The sequence below is a fragment of the Lynx rufus genome, unplaced genomic scaffold (assembly GCF_022079265.1).
Source record: "Lynx rufus isolate CCGP_SWC_20201006 ecotype Redwood Valley unplaced genomic scaffold, mLynRuf1.p SCAF_12, whole genome shotgun sequence".
Classification (NCBI taxonomy): domain Eukaryota; kingdom Metazoa; phylum Chordata; class Mammalia; order Carnivora; family Felidae; genus Lynx; species Lynx rufus.
This window is the reverse complement of record NW_025814826.1, coordinates 60,300,786-60,325,271: the sequence shown is the minus strand read 5'-3', so window position 1 is coordinate 60,325,271 and position 24,486 is coordinate 60,300,786. Positions and strand designations below refer to the sequence as shown.

The following is a 24,486-nucleotide window of genomic DNA, read 5'->3' as shown; positions in this document are numbered from 1 at the left end:
GCCGGGGAGGAGTCAGAGCATCCGGCAGGTGCAAAGGCCCCGAGGCAGGAATGAACTTGGGGACTTCAAGAGCAGATACGGAGTTGGCAGGACTGGAACAGAGAGATCAGGGGAGAACGTGGAAGGCAAAGCAGAGAGAGGTGACCCACGGACTGTCAGGAGCAAGGGGAGGTCTGTGGAGGGAGGATCCAGCCGGCTGGCGTCTCGCAGGAAGGTGAGCTCCTCACCACCCTCTGAGGCACAGCTTTCTACTGAGGCCTGGGCAGGAGAACAGAGAGGCCCAGAAAATGGAGAAAACACAGTAGGGCTGGGGAGCCCAGCCCCAAAGACATCAAGGAAGCAGGGTGGATCCTCTGATCTGTGAAGTGTGAGTAGGGCTTGGACTGAAGACAAGGCCCACAGCCCCGAACTGGCAAGGCCAGGAACCCGGCGGACCTTGAGGGTCTTAGCAAGACAGACCCGTGTCACGTCTGGACCCTGTGTGTCCACCTGTGCCCTGAGATCGCAGGACCACACGGCCCCCCGCCCCCCGCCATTCCTTCCAGCCTCATTCATTTGCCCAGAGGTCCCTGCCGCAGGACAGAATCCCACTGCCTGAGGAACCTCCCGGGATCCCTCCACTTGTGCCATGAGAAGGCAGTGTGGTTCCGGTCCCACGGAGCTGGCAGAGGGGGGAAGGCAGGGACCCCCCAGAAGGAGACTGGGCAGCTGTTCGAAGGAAGAAGGGCAGCCACAGGTGGTCCCTCCTTTCTTGACCCCCGGCCATTCGCTTCTCTTCCACAGCACGCGTCCGCCCTGTGCGCCCCTGCGGGGGTCGCAATAGAGGGCCGGCGGATGTGGCTCTGGGGGGCGCCCTGAGCTAGTCGGTGACCCCCGAAACCACAACGAAACACACACGTTCCCGGTTGCCCGGGAGCAGGAGGGGGTCACACGAAGAATGAACTAGGGCTTGGTCAGGCGTGTTCTTTGTTCTTGAGTCCTGAGATTCCAATACCGTAAGAAATGACATCTCTCTGTTATTTGTGTCACTTTGATTGTTCGTGCACTAGAGCTCGCTACTCTTTGTAGCTGACGGGTCACTTGCATTTCTCCTGAGCTGTTTTGCCTTTCTCGTCCTTCCCCCACTTTAAAAAATAGGCGTGTGTATGTCTGTGTGTGTGTTCTTAGTTTGTAAGAGCTCTTTATATATTACAATCAGCCAGGTGCCACAAATATGTTTCCTGCTTTGCCTTTATTTTTCTCTGTTGTTCAGGGCATTGAATCCCATAGACAGCTTTTTCTTTCAAGGGCCAGGCAGTAGATACTCTAGGCTTTGAGAGCCACAGCCGTCCGGTCACTGCTCCTTACCTGTCATTGTAGCACAAAAGCCATCCCATGCAATATGGAAATAAACGTGCACGGCTGTGTTCCGATAAAACTTTATTTACACGAATAGAGGGCCAGGCTGTAGTTCACCAACTGCTGCCTTACGGAAGTTTCCATTTCTAATATGCTCCCTCTTTTCCTTTGGGTAAATACGGAATTTTATGCGGAACAGAGAACTTCCCCACTTCAAGGTTAAGTGAAGGGGGGAAACTAGAAGAAGAAAAAAGTACTCACAAGTGGTTAAGAGCAAAATGCCCCATGAGTGATTCATTCTGGCAGTTGGTTCAAGACAAGGCATCCTGGACGTCCTGGCGCGAATCTGCACGTTGGACATCCCAAGTCCCCGGGGGAAGTGAGGGAGGCCCCCGCTATAGACGAGGCACAGGGCGGGGTCAAGGCCAGAGGCATCGAGACGCGAGCAGCGTGGGCCAGAGTGGAGGATGGCTCCCGCGGGGTTTCCTGTGCCCTGTGTGCCCTGTGGCCTCCTCTCTGACCTTTGTTCTCACCACCGACCTTGATTTTCAAGTGTGTTCTCGGGGGGACACTCCTGTCCATTCAGCCAGTTAGTCCTGGGTAGCCCCAATGGGACCCCAAGCGAGGGTCGCCAACTTCCCCGGACGCGACGAGTCCCCTTTGCTCCCTCTCCTCCCCCCCAGATCTGGACCCTCCTACGGACTGAGTTGTCAGCCTGATGGTAAAGAATCACACGTGGGTTTTACGCCACACCAGAGGAGACTGCTCTAGACTTGTCTTCGGATCCTTTCTTGCAGGGGTTCTTCTACCCAGCGCTGCCTGCAGGAGACAGCTTGCCTGTCAAAAATTTTAATTAAAAACTCAAAGGCCCCAGCAGGTTCTGCAAAGGGCCAGTGGAGAGATGCATTTGCTTGTCCGGATTTGCGGGGTCCAGTGGCTTTTCTCCTCCTTCCCTCCCAGCTTCCCTCCCCTGCCCACCCTTGGCTTGGGTGGCCTCAGGGCACCCTGAGGACAGGACGCTTGGGTTTGAGTCTCCAAGTGCGCTCACAGGGAGACCCTTTATCTATCTGCACCTTGACGGGTGCTCCTTAAGAATACAAGTGATCGGGGCGCCCGGTGGCTCAGTCGGTTAAGCGTCAGTCTCTTGATTTCGGCTCGGGTCATGATCTCACGGTTCGTGAGACTGAGCTCTGCCTCGGGCTCTGTGCTGATGGTCCAGAGCCTGTTTGGGATTCTCTCTCTCTCTCTCTCTCTCTGCCCCTCCCCTACTCACGCTCCATCTCCCTCTCTCTCAAAATAAATAAACATTTTTTTCAAAGCTCAAAAAAAAAAAATGGGCGTGATTACACGTAACAAGGTCTGTGGTCTGTAGCCCAGGGGAAGGGAGACGACTTTGAAGTCCTGTGTCACCATCAGCGTCAGCCCCGGAGCCTGGCATTCTGGATTCAGGTACTGACATTGCCATCTACTGGCCATGTGACCTTGGACGAGTGACTTCACCTCTCTGTGCTTGCCCAAAGAGGAAGTGACACGAGGCCCCTAATACTAGGTTGTTTGGAAGATGAAATGGCTTAATTCACATAAAGCGTTTGAAACTGTGCACATGTGAGTAGTTGGTAAACCTTACCTGCTAGGTACCTAGTAGGTGTTCACAGTCGCCCTTCTGTGTTTCCATTATATTCTTTTTCACTATTTCCCCAGGGACTTAGAGGTTCCCTGCACGTCTCCCTCCCCCTACACCGCTAATGAAAGCCCCACACCCGGATAACCTTGCCTCTCCATCCTTCGCGGGCCTCGGCTTGATGAGAATTTTCAGAAGGTGTTTGCTGCTCTTTTCAAAACCCCTGAGATGAGTATTTACTGCCAAAATGTGCAGGTACATCGAAGGGATTTAATTCGGGCACTGGGTAAGAACGCTGGAGACTCAAAGAGGGAGAGTGGCGAGGGTTTCGCTCCTCTGCCCTCTGTCCGCTGTGACCGATCACTTAGATTCCTAGTGGAAAAGTCAGTGGTTGTTACGGAGAATTGCACAGTGTGAGGACTTCGGAAGAAGGAACTGGGGGCTGGCCTCCTCAGACTCCTACTCAATCCTGCCCCCCCCCTTAGGCAGAGGAGAACCCCCCCCCAAGCCCAAGCACACACACTATCGGTGGTGATGAGACCAGATACCCGTGCCCAGCGTGCCGAGTCTGCGAGCCGCCTTCACTCCTCTGTGTCATGGCTACCGGCGTGCCCATTTTCCGGACAAAGAGACTGAGGCACCAGAGGCCTTCAGTACTGGTTTCAGGCTGGCTGGCAGGCAAGCGGCAGAACCCGCTTCAGAGAGCAGCGAGCCCCTTCGAAAACCCACCCTCTTGCCTCGACTCGTCTCCGAGTTGAGCAGATCTTCCCCTACGCCTCCCGCAGCCGCGTTTCATGTGATGTGGGATGAGATGGAAGGACAATGAAATATTTATCGGCCTCGTGTCTGATGGGCGCCTTCACATGAAAGCCCAGAGAAGCCGCGTGGGAAGTGGAGCTGGCACTTGTCGAAATAATCCGGCGTGAAAGGTGGCGTTGGCCTGGGGGCCCCGGTGGTGTTCGCTGTGGCCTGCTGTTTGATGGGATCCGGAAGCTTCAAGAAGAGGGGGGGGGGTGCTGCCTTGTTCGCCCTTGAGTCCCCAGCATCCAAAACAGAGCCTGGCACATTCTGGGCCCCGATGAGTCTTTGCTAAATGACCGAGGGCGTCTGGTTGCTCATTATGACGCCAAGGGTTTGGACCAGGCGGTTGCCGAAGAGATCCCTCGCTCTTGCAGAGTTCTCTGAACTTGAAAACATTTCGCTCGTGCAGCTTCCTCTTATTGACAGTTGTGGCTCAGGCCAGCTTTATGCAGGGATCTCCGTTCCCTCCCAGCAGAGCCTGAGGCAGGCGTTTGGCTGTGTGTGGATTACCAAGGAGGTGCTCCAGGAGAAGGGGGGGCGGTGAGGGGGACAGGACAGAGCAGGGTGGGGGAGAGAAGCTGAGCAGGGCTGTGCCTCCAGCTGTAGTCAACCCTTAGCTGACTCCATGGGACCCCTGAGCACAAAATGCGCCCACAATAGGGTTGGTTCCACACTGAGCCAAAGGATGCCAGCATCCTGTAACCCCGGGCACCTCCGTCATTGTCCGGGGGCTGCCCGGGGGGAAGGGGACCAGGGTGTGGTCGCCTCCCAGGGAGGGCAGCTCCCGTCCAACCGGGCTGATCCCCCGGAGCCAACGGTCACAGCAGCTGAGGGGGGAATGGCCATTCAGGCTGGTGCCAATACCATCTGCTCTACGGGGACAAGTAGCCCGACCCTGGCTGAGAAATGAAAACCTGAAACCTGCCTTTCCAGCTGAAGGGACTCCGGAGGTCACTGGGAGTCATCTGCAACCTAAGGAAAGCCCAGCATCTCTTGGTTACCAGCTCCTGCCCCTCGGTGCCACTCAGGTTTCCTGCTTGTCCTCTAGGCCAGCCCAGAGAAGAAGATTTTCTTTTCCTCGTGTCCCTACTGTGTGCCAGAAACCAGGAGCTTTGCACGGCTCGTCTCACTTAACTCTCTCGATAACCCTGCGACGTGGGTCTCATAATGCCGGTGTCTGCACGGCCTAAGCCTTGGCTCTTGAGGTAAAACATCTGGCCCGAGGCCTTGCAGCCAGCGGTGCAGAATGTCACCTCCCTCTTCTGGGCCAGAGCCTGTGATCTCTCTTCTCTCTGCGCTGCCTCCGTGAGCTTGGGCTGGGGGAGAAGAGGCATCCCTCTGTCTACAATCTTCTAAGGCTCCCACTCGCCTTTGGCGTAAGGCAAGGCCTCTGGGCCTGGCTTCCCAGGCCCCTCTGGGTTTTGCCACCTTCCCACCTATTCCGTCGCCTCCCTCATGTTGCCTGCCACCACCCTCAACTGTGGTGGGGGGGGGGAACTGGCATTCGCTCACTACCTGAAAACGTTAGCTCTTGGTTAGGGAGCCCTCACCGTAGGCCCAGGCTGGGTATACTTTGTACGGGTTATCTTGTGAAATCCTTGCGAGAATCCGTGAACTCAGCCCTGTGTCTCTGGCCTTACAGATGAGGAAGAGGGGCCCAAAGAGGTGAAGTAACTTGCTCAAATGCTCCTGGCCAGTAAGTAGTAGAATCAGGGATTGAACCCCAAACCCTGTGCTCTTATCTACTAGACCAGGGCCCGCCAAGAGAACTTTCCCGACGATGGACACGGTCCAGCTCTGTACTGTCCAGTCTAGTAGCCACCCACCACATGGGGCCGTTGCGTCCTGGATATTTGGCTAATACAACTGAGGAGCTAAATTTTACATTTCATTTAGTTTTAAGGAGAAGTAGCCACGTGTGGCCAGCGGCTGTAGAGAACTGAGGAGATCCGGAGGCGTTACTCGACTTGCTAGCTAAGACCTTAGCTGGATGCCAGATGCCGGCGGAAGACATGAGTTTCCTGGATCAGAGACAAAGGACTTTGTTACTCACAGCACAGCCCACAGCCTGAGCTTCACGTTGGCCTCATTTCCCCTGGCTTTGCTTCGCGGATGAGGAACCATGATCTTTTAGAACGGGCTGCAAGCAAACCTCGCCAACTTTTCCCCTGGCGGGGGGGACATTATGATACTGCTCCAGACGGACACCCTCCCCCTACCTTCCATTCCCTATACATCCTTGAAAAGCTAGCCCAGAACAGAAGCTGCCAGTAATTCTGCTTCTAAGAGACATAGATGCACAAGAGACCATGAGGGACTGTCTCTCAACAGGAGCTGCTGTGTTGGGGGTGCAGCTCTAAACCTCCTGTGTGACTACGCTGAGATACTCCACGTGTGTTCCATCATTTGCTACCCTCCAGGAGCCTATGCCGTTGGCCTCAGTTTCCCCATTTTTCAGATGAATCAACTGAAGCTCACTTGAGTTGTCCTCCCTGAAAATTCCAATTACGGCCTCTTCTACTCTTACTCATTGTCAGCACTGCCCTCTCGCCCTCCCCGCCCCCGCCCCCCGCAAAACAAAAACAAAAACAAAAACAAAAGCAAAAACGTGAAACGTTTGTTCTCCTTGCTCCCTTTCAAAACTTGACCCTACAGGACTCTGGAATTCCTTTCCTCTTGTGCCTTGTCACATTCTTCCCATCTCTCTAGATCCGGGGCCAGGGCTGCCTCCTCCTTGAAGCCCTCCCTGCCCAGCACAGTCTGTGTCTTCTCTAACATAGAGCACCCGGTCCCATGCTCTTGACAGGCAGTTGTCTGTTGCCTATTGGGAGGCTTGGGGGAACACAGACCAGTGAACAGGGACCCTCAAAAGAACAACTCTAGCAACCACCGACTCCTGTTGTATGGCCTGCCATGTATTCACAGCTGACGGCCTCACCACCTGTTCCAGGATCCGGGATCTGTGAACAGGATTGACTTTCCCAGAAAGAGAAGGGGGTGTTTTGAAGTGACTCAAAGGAAAGCTTGTTGAATCAGTGTTGAGTTTTGGTAAATCCACCCACGAGGATAGAGACACTTGACATTTGCCTTCCAAGCCGGCATGAGGAATGAGTCTCATTTCTTCCTAAATGAGCAGGAGGCGGTGGAATGATGCCTGAGCTGCTCTCGGGAGACCAAGGTTCTGGTCCAAGTTCTGATGCTAACCAGCTGTATGACCTTGGGGAAGACACTCCCCTTTCTGGGCCTTAGTTTCTCATCTGTGAGTGAGAGAAAAGGAGCCAGCCCTTCAAGGTACCTTTCTACCCTTCTTTCCAACCCATGCTTCCCTCACAACTCTGGGCCTGGGAGAGAGCCCAGCTTCCCCTTCACAAGACCCAAGGGCCTCCCTGCTCCTTCCTTATCCAACCTCCTGCTGCCTCCCTGAGGAGGACCGGGCTCTGGGTGTCCTCTGGTAGAACGTAGACCTCCACACTGGCTGGCCAAGGGGGCGCTAAAGGATGCACTGAAAAAGGAGCACTTGATCTGAACCCAGCCGTGTTTCTTTAGCTTTAACACATCACACGCATCCTCCTTGACAACCATAGTGAGCCCTTCCTAGGTCAGGCACTACGCTGAGGACTCGATATCCTCTCTCGCAGACTCTTTGCATCAACCTCAGGATGTAGGTACTATTATTATCCCCGTTTTGCCACTGAGGAAACCGAGGCGCAGGGAAGTGAATGCCAAAGAGCTGGCGAATGGCAGAGCCTGTGCTGGAAGTCAGATCTCCTGAGCTCCTACTCCATTCTTACACATTGGATGTTGGTTGGTTGCAGATAGAATAATTGCAAACCGAGCCCTACATGTGTCAGCTTTGCTGCATAACAAACAATCCCTAAATCTCCTTTCACCAAATGCTTATTTCTTGTTCACATTACAAGTAGACTGTGGGTCCGTTGCAGGCTGGCTGTGGCTCAACAATGTTCCTTGAGTTGTCTCTAAGGCCTGGGCCAAAGGTAGTCATTATCTAGGGTGTGCCACACTCATGCTAGAACTGAAAAAAAAAACAGATAATCAAATTTATTATTATTATTAGAGAGAGATAGAGAGAGTACAAGTGGGGAAGAGGGGCAGAAGGAGAGAGAATATCAGCATTTTTTATGCTCAGTGCAGAGCCCAACATGGGGTTTGGTCCCATGACCCTGGGACTGTGACCTGAGCTGAAACCAAGAGTCCGACGCTCAACCGACTGCGCCACCCAGGTGCTCCCGCATAATCAAACTTAAGCCTTCTGCCAAGAGATGGCACACTTCCTATCTGTTGACATCCCAGTGGCCAAAGCAAGAGAGCTGACCAAACCGAATATCAAAGCAGGGGGGAGGTATAGTCTTCTCACAGTGAAAGTAGGGACCGAGGAGGCAGGAAATACGTATTTGTGTAACGCAGTTGGCCGTAAACTGCTGGGCTCTGCAGCCAGACGCGTAGGTCTGACCCCTGGCTCTACCATTTAGTAGCTGGGTGGCCTTCCGGAAGGTACTTCTCCTCCTCATGCCCCAGCTTCCTCATCTGTAAAATGGGCATGACAGTTACAGCCCTGCGTGAGTCTCCTGGGGCTGCCATAATAGAGTTCTACAGCTGGGTGTCGTAAACAACGAAAACTTATTTTCTCTTTCTCACTTGGGCTAGAAGTCCAAGATCGAGTTGCCGTCAAAGGTGGTGTCTCGTGAGACTTCTCTTCCCGGCTTGTAGACGGCCATCTTTCTGCTGTGTCCTTGCTGGTCTTTCTTTACGTGTGCACTGTGAGTGCATTTCAGGGTCTCTTCTTTTTCTTTCTTTCTTTTTTTTTTTTAATTTTTTAACGTTTATTTATTTTTGAGACAGGGAGAGACAGAGCATGAACGGGGGAGGGTCAGAGAGAAAGGGAGACACAGAATCTGAAACAGGCTCCAGGCTCCGAGCTGTCAGCACAGAGCCCGACGCGGGGCTCGAACTCACGGACCGCGAGATCATGACCTGAGCCGAAGTCGGACGCTTAACCGACAGAGCCACCCAGGCACCCCTAGTCTCTTCTTTTTCTTACAAGGATGCCGGTCTGTGGGACTAGGGCCCCAATCGTATGACCGCATCTCCCCTTAATTACCTCCCTATAGGCCTTGTCTCCAAATAACAGCCCCGTTGGCAGGGGCGGGGGGTGAGGGGGTGGGTAGGGCTTCACAAGGAAGCGCTGAATAGGAGCCGGGTTGCTATTCGTGCTTGGTTGTCACTTGGCCCGAACTGTACTGATGGGGCATTTCTCTGCCGTGGTGACTCCTCATTCCATTCGTCTTTATGTCCTTGTCACCTGTCCCAATTCCCTGGCACAAACTAGGTGCTCAGAGGAGACGTTTTTTGTCATCCTGTGGTGAAGCAGGAAGCAGTTAATGGGAGCCCCCCAGGTTTGGGGGAGCCCTGGGTGTTGCTCACCTGCTGCGGCTTGAGGCACGTCCTTTCCTTATGCCAACCGGGACCTACCACGTCAAGACAGATGTTTTGCAAATGGCAAGACTTCACTCCTTTTTTATGGCCGAATAGTATTCCATTGCATAGATACGCCATGTCTTCTTTACCCGTTCATCTGTTGATGGACACTAAGGCCGCCTCCATAACTTAGCTACTGTAGATAATGCCGCGCCGGGTAATATATGGGACTGTTGAATCGCTGTATTGTATGCCTGGAACCAACGTAACGCTGTATGCTAACTCTACCGGAATTTAAACAAACAAACAAAAAATAAGAAAGTGGCCCAAGTTCTCGCCAGCAAAATCTCAGTAGATTTTCATTTTCTTGTGGCCTTTGGTGCCTACACTAAGGTAATTGGGCAATGTTCAGAACCGGAATTGACTCCGAGAGATTCTTTTTATAAAGATGCTGTTGTAAACCCCCAAGTGGCAGTAATTCTCCAAGTCCCCTGCCACAGATACTGTCCCCCACCAAGAAAGCACCATAATGACCCTGCACAACAGGGCTGGATGTGGATGGGCATCAGGAGAACTCACTCGCACGGCTTTGTGTCCAGGGAAGTTTCTGGGTCTCGTTTATGAGTTTGGGTATTTGTCTTGAGTAGCCATTCATAGAACCACCAGGCTCAGAGTCTCCTCTTGGGATTCAGTGGCAACACTCCAAACTCCATGTTTGTCTCTTATTCCTAATACATATGTGGCCTTGCTTAGGGAGGGATGTGTCTGAGGCTGTGTGTTTAACAGAGGGATCCACCAGCTAAGGAGAAAATGATCAAAGGACATGGGGACAGCCTGCCTTTCCAAGTCCTCTGCTTGATGTGGCTCAGCTCAGCAGTGTTGGGGCAGATGGTGCCATGTGCCTCCTCCCAGCTCACTGCTAATTAATTATTGGCACAACAAATAAGTCTGTGCGTGTTGACTCTCGCAGGCTCAATTTCCTCATCTGGGAAACGGGATCAATGACACTTCCCATAAGATGTGTCGCATCTGGCCCAGAGTAGATGGTGACGGTGAATGGTGATGGAGATGAGAGCAGTGATGATGATGATGGTGATAGTGTTGGCGATGATGATGCTGATGGTGATGATGTTGATGGAGACAGTGATGATGTTGTTGATGGAGATGGTGATGATGATGTTGATGGAGGTGATAGTGGTGATGGTGTTGATGGAGGTGATGGTGGTGATGATGGTGATGATGACGTTGATGGAGATGGTGATGTTGATGTTGATGGAGATGGTGATGGTGATGGTGATGGTGATGATGATGTTGATGGCGATGATGTTGATGTTGATGATGTTGATGGAGATGGTGATGGTGATGTTGATGGAGGTGATAGTGGTGATGATGTTGATGTTGATGATGATGTTGATGGAGATGGTGATGTTGATGGTGATGGTGATGGTGATGGTGATGATAATGTTGATGGTGATGATGTTGATGTTGATGTTGATGTTGATGTTGTTGAGGATGTTGATGGAGGTGATAGTGGTGATGATGTTGATGGAGGTGATGGTGGTGATGATGGTGATGATGATGTTGATGGAGATGGTGATGTTGATGGTGATGGTGATGGTGATGTTGATGGTGATGATGTTGATGTTGGTGTTGATGAGGATGTTGATGGAGGTGATAGTGGTGATGATGTTGATGGAGATGGTGATGGTGATGATGGTGATGTTGATGGAGATGGTGATGGTGATGTTGATGGAGGTGATGGTGGTAATGATGGTGATGGTGATGGTGGTGGTGATGATGGTGATGGCGATGGTGATGATGATTTTGATGGTGATGATGTTGATGGTGATGATGATGATGATGATGTTGATGGTGATGGTGATGTTGATGGAGGTGACAGTGGTAATGATGGTGATGGTGATGGTGATGGTAATGGTGATATGATGATGGTAATGATATGATAATGATAAAGATATAATGGTGATGCCACTGCTGTTGATATGATGGTGATGAAGATATGATGATGGTGATGGTGAAGGTGATGATGAAGATATGACGATAATGATGGAGATGATATTGATGGTGGTGATGATGGCGATGGTGATGTTGGTGGTGGTGGTGATGGTGACTATGATGATGGCAGCTTTTCCCATAGAGAGGACTTACTGTATGCCAGGCATAGTTTAAACACTTCATATATGTTGGCCTTCTTAATCTTTTAAGCAAGCCAGGAGCTAGACACTGTCATTCTCCCCACTTTACAGATCAGGAAACTGAGGCATGGTGGAAAAGTGACTCACTGAAAGATACACAGCTAGCCACTGCCCTGATGGCCTTGAAGCTCATCCAGTGTTAGTTATGCAAGACTATGTCCCCCTGCCCAATGCTCCCCGACCTGTGGCAGGAAAAAGGGTGCAAACAACACATGCTGCTTATTCTAGAAAGTAATTACTTCGAATTAAACTATTGTACACTTTCTAAAAATTTCTCCTTTCATGTTGTTTCCATGGAGAGTCAGACAGAGGCAGGACAGCCCATCCTGGGCACTGACTCCCGCTGGCCGGAGCAGCCGCTCTGTAATACTAACATCCATGGGCCTCTGGGTCATCCACTGTTGACCTGCAGAGGTCAGTGAGCTCAGTTCCACGGGCGCAGGTGCGTTCAGGTGAGAGGGAGAGAAACAAGCCCAGGTGGTCTTGACTATTCCGAAAGTTCTTTTCTTGCTTGCCTTGGCAGGCACACGTACTAAAATTGGAATGCTATAGAAAGTTCTCTTCATCCCCACTCCCAGAGGGAAAGCATTTTGCATGCCTCGCAGGTGACGAGAGCCGCGACAGCGAACGGCTGAAGCTACTGCAAGCTGAGGGCTTATTATTAATACCATGGGGAGAGCTGGGGCGGGATTTTCATCTGTCCTTATTACTGTTTTGGGAGCCTCCCCCCACCCCCAGCACTTAGGAAAAAAGCCCAAACAACAATAATACTTCCTGAGTCTCAGATTCAAGTAACCTCTCCCTTTACAAAATGCCCAGCTGTCTGATTCCTGCCAGTTAGAACATTCCAGAGTCAGACCCTCCTCCCCCCGCCCCCCACGTGAGCCGGGACTTGCCACCAGCCCGGTTGCAGGTGCCACCTGCACGGGCCTCTCTCTTCCCATCATGGGGGAACAATAGCTTCCAGTCCCGCGCCGCCCCTCCCCGCTCCTGTGGCCCCACCAAGCCACTCCGCGCGTCTGAGCCTCAGTTTCCTCCCAGGTCCGACGGGAGGCCGGAGCTGCCTCGGGGACTGTGCGTGCAACCGTGAGGTTGCACAGGGTGTGTGGAGTGGCTGACCCTGCCGGGTGCACAGGACATCTCCAAATTAGGCACACCCCGGCCCCTGGTCTCTGGTCTAGGGCAGGAAGCGGCCTCAGAGATCGCGCAGTGCACAGCGTTCGTTTACATTTTGGAGCACAGAGCCTCCCCACTCAGTGCTCCCGGCTCTGACCCCGCGCTCTGCTGGTGACTCTTCTCTTTCGCCACCAGTGGGCCTGACAGGGCTCTGCCATCAGAATAGCACTCCCTATTTACTCTGGGTGTGTGAGCTTAGCTTGTTGCTGGCACAGTCTGGAGAGATCTTCCCGCCTTCTCCCTGCGGTAAGTCTGAGTACTTTTCTTTTCTGTTTTTCAGATGAAGAAGTCGAGGCTCAGAGAGGTTGAGGCACTCCCCCCGAGATCGCACAGCTGGTGAGTGGCTGGAACTTGAGCCCAGCTCTCTGTGACTCCAGAGCCTGTGCTGTTAATTGCTTGCTTTCTCTGTCTTAAACTGCGTTGAAATGGTTGTCCCCCGGCAGCCAAGGGTGGGAGACCTGTGACCTGGTTAGTGTCGTAACTCTTCCGGTGCCTCCCACAGAGCACAGTAGGCCCTCCAGACATACAGGATATTTTGAAGGGGATCCTTTCTAATCCCGCGCGGTGGGGCAGTGTTCAGGGAACCGGACGCTCATCGAATCACTGGAAAGTTCTGCTTAACCAAGGGCTTCCCCTTTTCGCTACGTTTAAATGCCCCAAGTCACCAACGCGTGCGGCATGAGAAATGCATTCTGCACCCCGTCATAAAGCATGTCTTACATTTCATGTGCAGACTGTACCTATAGACCATTTTGACTGTGGAGGTGTCTTTGTGATTCAGAAAGTACGATCCTTGACTTCGCGGTGGGAAGGAGGGCAGGACAGGTGGCGGAAGTGGGGTCCAGCACCGGGCTGACACCAGCCCAGGCCCCCAGCGCCCTCATCCCACACCCAAGCAGGTGCATTGCCAAGGGCTGACCTCCGCCAGCCTTTTCTGCACCCTCAGTGTGATTCTGACCATCTCCGTTTTCCGGTCCTGCTACTTCTCACGCTCCCCCCCTCTCCCGTCACCAAGAGTGCCCGTCTCCGTTTCCTCATCCTTGAGGCCCACTCTCTTGTTTTCAGAAGGTTTCCTAGAACCTGCTTCTGAAAAATCTTTGAGAATGAACAAGCCCCACTTAGTAACGTGACCGCAGATGAACCGCCTGATTTGGTCTCCTAAGTCCTCAGAGAAAACTCTAGAGTAGGGGTAGAGGTGGGTGTGATGTTGGTTTTCAAGCCATCTTCGGGGTGGTGGGGAGGCCCCAGCGTCCGGGCTGGGCCCCGCCCCCCTCAACTGGAAAATCTGCTTCAGTAGTTAGTTTCTGCCCGGGTAAGATTCTAGCTTAAACAAAATCCGGAAACCACGACCTCACTAACGTCCTCGTCCAGAAGTCCGGAAAGCTGGTTCTAGGTCTGGTTCCGCCACGTTGCACTGGGTGAATTTCACCAAGTCCTTTACCTTCACTGGGCCTCAATTTGTCCATCCGTACAGTGGGATCCTTGTGGTTTCTGGCCAGAGCGGCAATGAGTCTTTGATGATGCTCATGTAGCCGCTTATGCTCCTGAGTTGACAAGGAAAAGCCCATCAGGGCAGGGGACTGACTGAGAAAGGGGTGATACTTGATGAAAACAGCCCCACCCTCCATGGGTACCCTGGTTGGGACAAATCCAGAGTCACACGCACTTCCGGGGGGAACGAGTCCCCCTCCATCTGACATTCCAGTATTCCGTGGAAGTCACTCTGAGGCCGCGGGCTCTCTGGGAACCAGACCCGTGGGCCCCGTGGTAGGGCCGGGTGCCCCTCGCATGCCGTGAGCCCCACATCCTGCCTCGCCACAGAGGACCCCAGGAGGCAGGATGCACACTTGCTCGCCACAGCTCTCGCTGCCTGCACAGATGTAGAGTGCGGTTTTGTAGTATTTTTGGCTTTATTGTTTTTGCAAAAGCCAGAGGAAGTCTGTAGGTGGAGCTCTGCCTCCCGTCCCCGAAGGTGACTGGTCTGCTCGGTCCGGGGCCAACAGAGCTCAGATCGGAGAGGGCACCCGCCCTGAGCCGGACGCTTGCCCTGGGCCATCCGTGGGCCACCCTGCCTTGAGGATGTCACTGTCACCATCCCATTTTCCATATGAGGACACTGAGGCCCAGAAATGACCCAGAACTCCCCCTCCCCCACCACCTCCCATTCTACAGAAACCCAGAGGGACCTCTGCTCGCTGAGCTCTGAGCACTTTGCATCCTGTGTGCGGCCCACACATATTGAGGGCCCACCGCTGTTCTCCGTATGGGGGACACAGCAGTAAAGGACGCAGGTGAGGTCCCTGCCCCCCCTAGTGGGGGAAGAGAGACAAATAGAGAAGGAATACCGTGTACAGTGAAGTGTCATTTTGTGACTGAGTCTGCAAAGGGAAATGTAGCTGAGCAAGGGAGCACTGACAGCGATGCGATTTTGGGGGATCAGGGAAGGCCCCTCCAAGGAGGGCATGTGGGCAGAACCATGAATGCAGCCGGAGAGCAAGCTGTGTGGATTCTAGGCTAAGAATTTTCTAGGCGGGGCAGGAAGGGTGGCAGGTGCAAAGGCCCTGGGGCAGGGAATGTGACTGTTGTACCAGAACACTCTTCGACCCTCCGTATGTTTGCCTCCCCACTCTCCCACCAACACAGCTACTAGTCTCTGTTGTCTCCTCCATCTGTCACCTCCAAGTGTCTGCAGGGGTGAGGTAGGGGGTCATGGCTATGTAGCAAAAAAAAAAAAAAAAAAAAAGAGAAGAAAAAAGACAAGAAGAAGAAATCAAACAGAATTGAGTGGAGCAGAAGAAAAGTGTATATCTAATAGGAAATGACTCATCTGATTCCTTAACCCATTTTGTACAGTTCATTCTTGGTTGACATTTGAAGTAGCTTCATATTCGGTATGGGGGGGGGTGGGGCAGAAGCAGACATACCTGTGGCCCGGCACGGCCATCAGCAGGCTGTAATCTTGGGCAGCTTCCAATCCCGCCCGGAGGTCCCTTCTTCCGCCATCTTGGTTGGTACTGACACCTGTCTGGCACCTGCTGAAGCAGCTCCCGGGCGGGGTGTGCTGGAAGGGACGTGTTTGGAGAGTTAGGGACCACGAGTTCAAGTCTTGCTGCCACCACAGGCGCCTATACAGCCTCGGACAAGTCACGTCCCTGAGCCTTGCTTTCCCTACCTGGAAAAGGAAGCAGACAGGTAGGGTCCTGCCTCCGTTCCTCTGTGATCCTGAAATGCGACAAGCCTTTGCCTCCGAGGCAGGCGGCAGTCAGGCATCGGGACAGAGCCTTCCAGCAGCTCCCTTTTGATTTTGTGAGCCTGGAACTCTCAGCAGAGGGATGCCCAGTGTAGGGGGCACGACCTCGGTGATCCTGCCTCGGGCATTCAGATAAGAGCCTCAAGTAGTCCTCGCCTCTCTCTGGTGTGGGGCCTGTGACTGTGGAACCAGAAATTCATTTCTAGGAGCAGAGGAACGTCTCTCTTTCCCCGGGACCCAGAAGGACTTATTAAAGTGTTCCATTAACTGAAGCTCATTCAGCTGGAAAAAGAATAATCAGACAGCAGTTCTGCCTGGTTACCGGCCTGTGAACTCCTTGAAAGTTTCCCAGAAGGAACGCTTAACAAGCCCCCGTTTGGGGGCGCCTGGGTGGCTCAGTCGGTTAAGCATCTGACTCTCGATTTCACCTCAGATCATGGTCTCACAGTTTGTGGGATCGAGTCCCACCTTGTGCTGTGTGTTGACAGTCGGAGCCTGCTTGGGATTTTCCCTCTCCCTTTCCCTCCCTGCGCCTCCCCCACGCTCGCTCTCTCTCTCTCCCTCTAGATAAATGAATAAACTTAAAAATAAAAGTAAAAACTCCCGTATGTAAGAGAGCCCAGCCCTTCCTGCTTCCTCCCCGACGAGCAGTTAGCGTGGGAGTCGACCAGCAAGGCTGTTATCGTTCGGCCCATGAAACAGGCCCCCATACGGGTACAGTGCCAGAGATACAGAAGTAAATGAGACACGGTCTGTGCTCTCAGTGACCGTTCGGGCTCAGCCTGACCACTTTCCTCGTTCGGTCGAACTCCAGACACATCATGGCTGAGCTGACTCTGAAGGTCACAAAGATGTAAACATTTGAGCAACTTTCAATTGTCGGTGTTATCTGTTTTCCACAATGCCTGCGCCGAATTCATTGGCTTAGCCTTCTTCAGTCAAATCCGTTTTCTTTTGGTTCCTTCCTTCCAACACGTCCTTGTCTCACGTGAATTTGGGGGGAAGGGAAGTGGCCAGAAAGTTGCTCGTGGGCAACGAGGCACTTAACAAGGGCATTTTACTGGTTATAAAGTTCAGGATTTCGTAGCAAACGGTAAGCAAGCCCTCTTTTGGTCCCAGGCTACCTCAGGTCGTGCAATTGGTTGCTGCAAACATAACCCTGAAAAGCAATCCAGATAAAGGACTGGTCAGGGCTTTGCATTCTGAGCCCACCCAGTAAGACGTGTGGGAATGCACGAGAGAGACCCTTGGAGGAGTGTCTCTTGACAATAGGTTGGCACAGAAAAAGTCTGGATTTGATCCCGAGGTCTAACACCTACTAACTGTGAGATTGTGCAAATTGCAACTGTTCGGTGTCTTTTAGCCCCAGTTTTATTATCTGTAAAATGGGATAATAGCTACCTTTCAGGTGATCGTTCACGATGATGTAAGATCGCTGTTGTAGGAACACGACGGGGAACAAAACGGCGTCTGAGCTCAAGGACCCTAATTGCATGGAGAACCTTTTCAGCTATCCATAAGCATGTAACGTGGGAAAACAGAGGTGGGCGAGGTGCAGAGGGTGATAGACGGCGTGATTCAGGGGTGCAGAAGGTTCAGAGAGAGTCTCTCTGACGAGCTGACACGGGACCCAGCATCCTGAGTTAAGTGGCGGGTGTCGTCCTGTCTGTGGGAGGAGCATCTGGGCAGGGCACACAGGCTGTGCACGGGTCCTGGGCTTGTCATCTTGCAAGGGGGCACGGGGCTGGGGAGCACAGTGGGCAAAGGGAAGGCGTGGAGAGTGGGGTCGGAAGGTAGGCAAGGACCAGTTCTAGGAGGATCTCGCAGGCGTCGAGGGGCATGGGGGAGCAGGAGAGCATGTTCGGTCCGGGGTTTGCTTTTTATCGCCGCCCGTTAACTGAGCAGCTAGCCTGTTACCGTTGCTTGGATCGCGGCAGGCGCCGCGAGGCTCCTGGGTGTGGACGAGGGCCTGTTATGAATGGGAGAGATCTCACACCTCTTCTGCCCAGAACCCGGGCTCAGAGTTTCCCCTTCTGAATTTGGGGGCAGGATGATAGCTCGGTCAATGCTCAAGATGCTGAGCTCCCAAAACAGGAGGGAGTGAAGGTTCTTGGGGCCGGGTTCAGGCCAAAGCTTACCAGAAGTCCCTTATCTCGCCACGCCTGGCTACCTACCTGGAAAAGAGGGAGAAGATTAGCAGCCGGGCACGTTGTGAGAGCCTCGTAAATAGAAGTTGAACCTAAAGACCATGTGCTTATTACCTGCATTAGCAAGAATATTGTATTCGAGGCAAGTTCTGCTCAGAGACTGAGACTGTCTCTGCCAATAATTTAACACGGCTTCACTGAGGGAGTTCTAATTTATAATAGTAATATTTCACAAGCCAGTAGGATAGAGGATGATGTCTCTTAATAAGCCATTAAAGAAATAACATACTCCAAACCAGTGATGGATTACACTGTTGTTCCAGGCACAGGGGCGATGGGAGGAATAGAGTCCAAATTCAGTTGAGGTGCACCTTGCTAGGAGCTGGTTTGTCTGTGGAGTCAGGCCTTCCAAGCACCAGCTGCCGGCTTGGGTCCCTCGATGCCGGGGCACGTAGCTCGCGGTGAGGGCACCGGTGTTGACAGGCGAGGTGGGCTCCTCCAAAGGTCCAGGGACAGCTGGTCCAGGGGCTGCTCCGTAGTGTCCCACGGAGGGACAACTCCGTGGCTCGCACCCCTGCCCACGAGGAGAAGCCTCGCCAACGCAGAAACAGATGTCCCTTCTCCTCCTGAGACGGCTGCCGGGTTAATGCCACTGCCAACTGGGAAAGGCCCGGCCAAGGCAGGAGCAAGTGTCTCAAGATTTCCGGAGAGTTCCTTAGGTCAGCAAAGAGGAGGCTTGCCCGGACCAAACACTCAGTGAGTCCTCGCAATTCTTGATATTTAACGTTTAATACTTCTTTTTTTTAATGTTTATTTTTAAGAGACAGAGAGACAGAGCGCAAGCCGGGGAGGGGCAGAGAGAGAGGGAGACACGGAATCCGAAGCAGGCTCCAGGCTCCGAGCTGTCAGCACAGAGCCTGACGCGGGGCTCGAACTCATGAACCGCGAGATCATGACCTGAGCCGAAGTCGGACGCTTGACCGACTGAGCCACCCAGGCGTCCCTTTGGTATTTGAAGTTTAAATGCCCATCATGTCATAGCCGCCGCTCCGTTATGTTTTTATCGCCAAGCCCCCAGCAACTTGGGCACTGCGTGAGCTCCCGTGTGCTTACGGCCAGCAGATGTGAATGACAGCGTCCTGACACGGCTTTCTCGGTGGAAGGCAACCCACCCTGAGGTCAAAAGAGCTTTGCTGAAATCATAAGGAGGTGGGTTTGAAACCATAACACGCCGATACACAGCAAAGAGGAAGCAAACCCATCCTGATAGCTCCTCTTTCCAGGTTTTTGATGATTATTCCTTTTCTCTATGGATCATAGAAATGTTTGCTATGAAGCTGTGGTCCACAACATACACACACACACACACACACACACACACACACACACAGATGCAAAATCCACCCGGTAGTGTCTTCCCCAGTAAAGGACAGTGTTGGTCACTCACTGGGACGGGGAAGGAGAAGGTGTAAAGGGTCAGGACCCCAGAAGGCCAAAGACAAGTACGAACGGAAGCCTGTGGGACAGCCCCTCTCCAGACACACCAAGGCACGGAAGGCTTCCCGAGGTCCCCCAGCTGGCAGAATCTGCGGGCTGGCACTTTGGGTCGCCATTCCTGCCCCGTGCTGTGTATGTTCCGCTACGCCCAGAATCGTGCCGGGCCCCCCCCACCCCCCGTCCAGCCTTGGTCTCTCTGAGACCCCGGGATGGCCGCCAGCCTTTTCAAAGTCCGTCTCTCACCGCTGCCCTGGAGGAGATGAAAGGACACCTGTTTGAAAGCAAATTGGGCAGAACAAGAAAGTGCTGTGAAAGGTGCTGTGTTCCCTGAGTGGGAAGCCCTTTGACGGGCAGCCGGGGACGAGCCGTGCAGTCTCCCGCCCCCAGGACTCAGCAGAGACACAGATGGGGGGTGGGCGGGGGACTCCCAGTGTTGAATGCCCACCTGGCGCCCCGGCCGCAAGGGCGTTCTCTGTCCTGTGGGTCAGCGAGGCTCGCTCGTCCCCTCTCTCCTGCCCTGCCTGCCTCCTCCACGGATAGAGGGTGAGTGGCAGCTGTGTGCACCTTGTGGGGGGTCAGGGGGAGTAGGGCGGAGTGGAGACAGTCCCCCCCGCCCGTGTGGACGCACCCTCAGGGGAGGTGATGGGCTCTGTCACCTGAAGGGCAGATACGTAGCTCGAAAAGCTCCGGGTTTGTGGCTGCGCTTGCTTGGGTCACCTTTGGGCTTCTCGTTTCTGAAATGTACGACTCTGGGCCAAGCGGCTTAACCTCCCTGGTCGTCCGTTTTCTCATCCGCAAAATGGACATCTGAACGGATTCAGTGAGTTAATAGGAATGACAAGAGGAGAGAGCCGGCTGGGTGTTCCCCGTCCCCAGCATCTCCCTACGCGGTTTCAAATACGAACACCACAGGGTGTGGCATCGCGGCAGGCACAGGACACACAGCACAGGCTTTCAGCCCAGGTCGGATCTGGGGCCCAGCCTTTGCTGGCTGCCCTTGAGCACGTGCCCTCAGCCTTCAAGGTGAAACGCCATCGCTCTGCCGGGCTGTTGCGAAGATTGAATGAGCCCCGGCAGAGACGTGCAACCGGCTACCGGCACACGTCGTGGACGTCAGGAGCAGGTGTCCGGGCCTCCTTCCCGACCTGCATTCGCGTGGATTTCTCCACGACTCACCAGCTCCGGGACGCCTCCCCCACCTTCCCGCCGTGTGCCGGGTCACCCCCGGCCTCTGTGCCCTACTCTCTGGACCTCTGCTGCCCCCGGCTGCCCAGTGCCGTTGGATTCTTGCGTTGAGCCTCACCGGTGCTGCCTGGTTTCAGCTGCGCCGAAGGCCCTCCAGCCCACGACGTGACCCTCGCCCACCTGCTCCAGGCACCCGTGTTCCCAGTCCTCCCCGTGAGCTGCTCCGAAGTCCCTTGTCAACGGGGCAAGATGTCCCCCCAACCCCCAGTGCGGGCTCAGGGTAGGGGGACCCATACAGATGACTTGGGCCCAGCGTGCTGTGGAATTGAATGGGTGGCCCTTCCTGATGACAGCTGCCCTTCCTCTCCTCCCCGGTGGGGCTCTGGGGGGGCTAAGGCAGGACAGCTGTATCCCAGTGACCCCACTGGCCACCCTGAAACCCCTCAACCCTTGTTTTCTGGGGATGGTTTGTGCCAGGCTCGTGCTTGCCTAGGGCTCCTGCCCGTCTCCGAACCCCGATGGATGCTGGGCTCCTCTCGCCATACTGGCCGCTGGGGTTTATCCTGTAGTCTGAATCCCCATTCTGGATGTCACTGGAGATCGTCACCTTAACTCTTTCAGGAGCCTTTGTGATGCCCGTGCACATTAAGAGTTAAAAAAATCTCTCCTTGGAAGTCGGAGCCCGGGAGGAACGTTATGTCTTCAAGGTACCTACCTGTCAGCTGTCTAAACCTTCCCGCCAAACCCGCCAGGACTCCACCTGTCAGGTACCCAAGAGCCCTTTAGAACCAGCGACAGACCCCCGAGGCAGGGCTGGGGCGGGGGTCTCAGAGTCCTGAATAGTCTTTCCTTTGTCGGGACTTCTGCACCACCTAGATCGGGAGATCTCTTTCTTTCTGGGGGCAGGCGTGAGCCTCGACATGCAGCCCCAACCGTGTTACATGCTCTGCACGTTGCGTGGCTGTCTTCAGACTCTGAATTGAGCACGGCTCAGTCTACACGCATAAGAAGATTTGCGGATTTGCATTCCTTTTGTGCGGCTGAAAATATGAAAATATATCCACTCCTTCTCGTCTGACCCTAATCCCGCTTAATCGTGTTTCTCACGGGCACGTCTCCAAACGTCCCATTCTGAACCACTGTTTGTGCTCCAAGGAATCTGTGTTTTTCCCTCCAGCCGCCCCCCAGCAAAGGAGCAGGCAAGAGGTACCAGGGTAAGGAGAGGAGGATTTCCAACCGCAAGAAGGGGGCTCTCTCGACCTGTCAGCACCGCCTGGGTGTGGGGGACCCGGGCGAACCGTCGAGTCAGCGCGGGAAGGAGTGGGGAGACTCAGGTCCCAAAGGAGATGAGCTTCTGAAGCCACCAAGATAGAGACAGGGCTCGTCTTCAGTCTCCAGGGGACGCCGTGTGCACCCCATCCAGTCTCGTTTCCATATGCCAGTCGCATCACTGCTCTGTGCTGCTCACCAACCATCAGTGGCTCCCAATGCCTTTATCTCAAGTCTACATTCCAAAAGACTACCCCCCCACCCCGCCTGCCCACCGCAGCCACTCAGAAGGGCACCCTGATTTCCGTAACTGCGCCGAGATGCCCCCATCATCACCACTGCCGCCGCTCCAGCCGCCGTGCACTTTTTGGGACCCCACCCTCTCCACCTCCTCGGTCTCCGCAGACACCTCCTCCATGGAGCCTCCCTTCTTTCTCCGGTTGTCATCAGCCCAGCACTTCCGAGTCACCGGGGCCCTTGGGCGTGCGGAGCAGAGAGTTACACGTGTGAACTGCCACGTGTGGGATCCCAGTCTGGCCTCGCCGTCTGGAGGTGAAGAGAGACAGGCCCCCTGGTGTGGGCAGTAAAGTACAGGTGTCCCCACAGGTAAGAGGCCCCGTGAGAGGCTGGGCATAGCAGCACTGAAGAGAAGAGCGGCCTCGGGCGTCAGCCCCGCCCTTCCTAGCCCTGTGACCTTGAGACAGTATCCTAAGGCCGAGGGCCTCAGCTGTCCCGTCTGTAAAATGGTATTGATAGTCGTACCTTCCCCAAAGGGCCTGGAACTGCCTCTCTCACACCCTGGCTTCCCTAAGAAGCCGTGCAGCCTTGGGAAAGCTTCGCATCTCAGAGCCTCACTACCCCCACCCCTGCAAAGCGGAGTGGAGGGTACCTGCCCCCAGAGAGCCGCTGGGCTCCGCAGAAGACCTCCCAGTGGGTGAGCTCCTGGGCAGCAGTGGGAACGGGGTTGGGAAAGTTCCAGAAAGATCAGCTAACCCAAGGTAGGAGGGTTGCCAAGGCTCTGGGTATCCAGCTGGCCCCAACCAGCTCTTCACGCGAATCCTCTGAGGTTGCCAGGGCTGTTCCTAGAAGTGGGGGGCAGGGCCGCCCGTGGGGCACCTCCTGGGGCTGTTGGTACAGGACCGGCCGGGGTGGGGAGGGCTGCACCTGCCAGCAGGATGCATTGCACTCCACGTGGGCCACTGAGGGCGGCTTGAGGGAAGGGTTATTTACCAGGATGTGGTCTGGGGTAGAGAGACCACAGGGCGGTGCTGTCCCCAGGGATGGAAACAGTGGGGGATTTCCAGCTCTAGGGCTGAGGGGGTGAGAGGTTAAGGACGGAGATGTTGCCGAGATCCCAAGACAGAGCTGGTGGACGCACGGAGGGGCCGGAGCCCCGAATCTCTGCCCCCTGTCCCTCCAGTCTCCTGCCTGTGTTCGTTCCCCTGGGCCAAACCCACAGGAAGCCAGCCGGAGTGGGAGCCCATAGATGCGACCCTAAGGCCCGCCCCCCGGGCGCAAAGCACGTGGGGAAGGTGGAAGAAACATCTGGAGGGAAAGCCCGGACGCCCAGCTCTGCCCCTGAACCCCCAGAAGGCCTGGGTGCACGCGTTCTGTGCTCCCTGGCCTGCAGGGCCAAGAGGGGATGGCCGTTCCGTCAGCCCCGATTTGGCCTCCTTGCAGCGGGACTTAGGCAAGCCTTGACCTCCCTGAGCCTGGTCTGCAAGCCTCACTGTGTCAAACCCTGCAGGGGCTTCCTGCGACTCCCGGGATGTCACCCCAGCCCTTGGGCCCGGCCCACGCCCGCCCTCCAGCTCCGTTTTGCATCTTGCGCTCTGGGTTTCTGTTCTGCGTGGACTTCTCTCTTTCAGTTCCTTCAGACTCACCTGCTCTCCCCGAGACACCTTTCGCACCTGCAGCTTCCCCAGTCCGGAGGCTCTTGTCTTCTCTGCCTAGTTACCCATCTGTCATGGAAGCCTCAGGCTTCCTTTATTTGTGTGTCTGTTTGTCTAGAGCAAGAGTGGGGGAGAAGGGCAGAGGGGGAGAGAGAGAGAGAGAGAGAGAGAGAGAATCTCAAGCATGCTCTGCACTGAGCCCCTACGCAGGGCTCAGTCCCACGACCCTGGGATCGTGACCTGAGCCAAAACTCAAGAGCCGCATGCTCAACTGACTGAGCCACCCAGGCGCCTCTCCCTGGCACAGCTTTGAGACAAAATTCCTTCTCCGGGAAGCCTCCGTTTTTGCACTGAAGGCCTTCAACTGATTAGATGAGGCCCACCACATTTTGGAGGCTGATCTTCTTTGTTTAAAGTCAAATTGATGATAGATGGCGGCCACGTCTCTAAACCGCCCTCCCAACGACGCCGAGGCTCGTGTTTTGACCGGGCAACTGGGCGCCATGGCCTAGCTGAGCGGATGCACAGAGTTGAACCACCACCCCTTTTCACAGTTCCCTGGGTGATTCCTTGGTTATGGCAGCCTCCGCCTCACTCTGTAATGTTAAGTTCCAGGAGGGCGAGGATGAAGGTCATTGGCTTTCCCGAACCGTTGGTTTGA

The 24,486-nt window shown here is 54.4% G+C and overlaps 1 protein-coding gene across 4 annotated transcripts in view; it reads left to right on the top strand.

The window, feature by feature from the left end:
• ST3GAL1 (ST3 beta-galactoside alpha-2,3-sialyltransferase 1) overlaps window positions 1–24,486 on the top strand; it is a 95,643-nt gene that overhangs the window by 41,411 nt on the left and 29,746 nt on the right. The window contains exons 1-2 of one of the 4 annotated variants that reach the window (XM_047074216.1): window positions 12,653–12,770; window positions 12,866–12,921. The gene's annotated coding sequence lies outside the window, so the exon portion shown is untranslated. Of the gene's footprint in view, window positions 1–12,652; window positions 12,771–12,865; window positions 12,922–18,915; window positions 19,192–19,244; window positions 22,540–24,486 lie in introns of those variants that run through there. The other 3 variants (XM_047074215.1, XM_047074218.1, XM_047074217.1) reach the window with 3 other exon arrangements.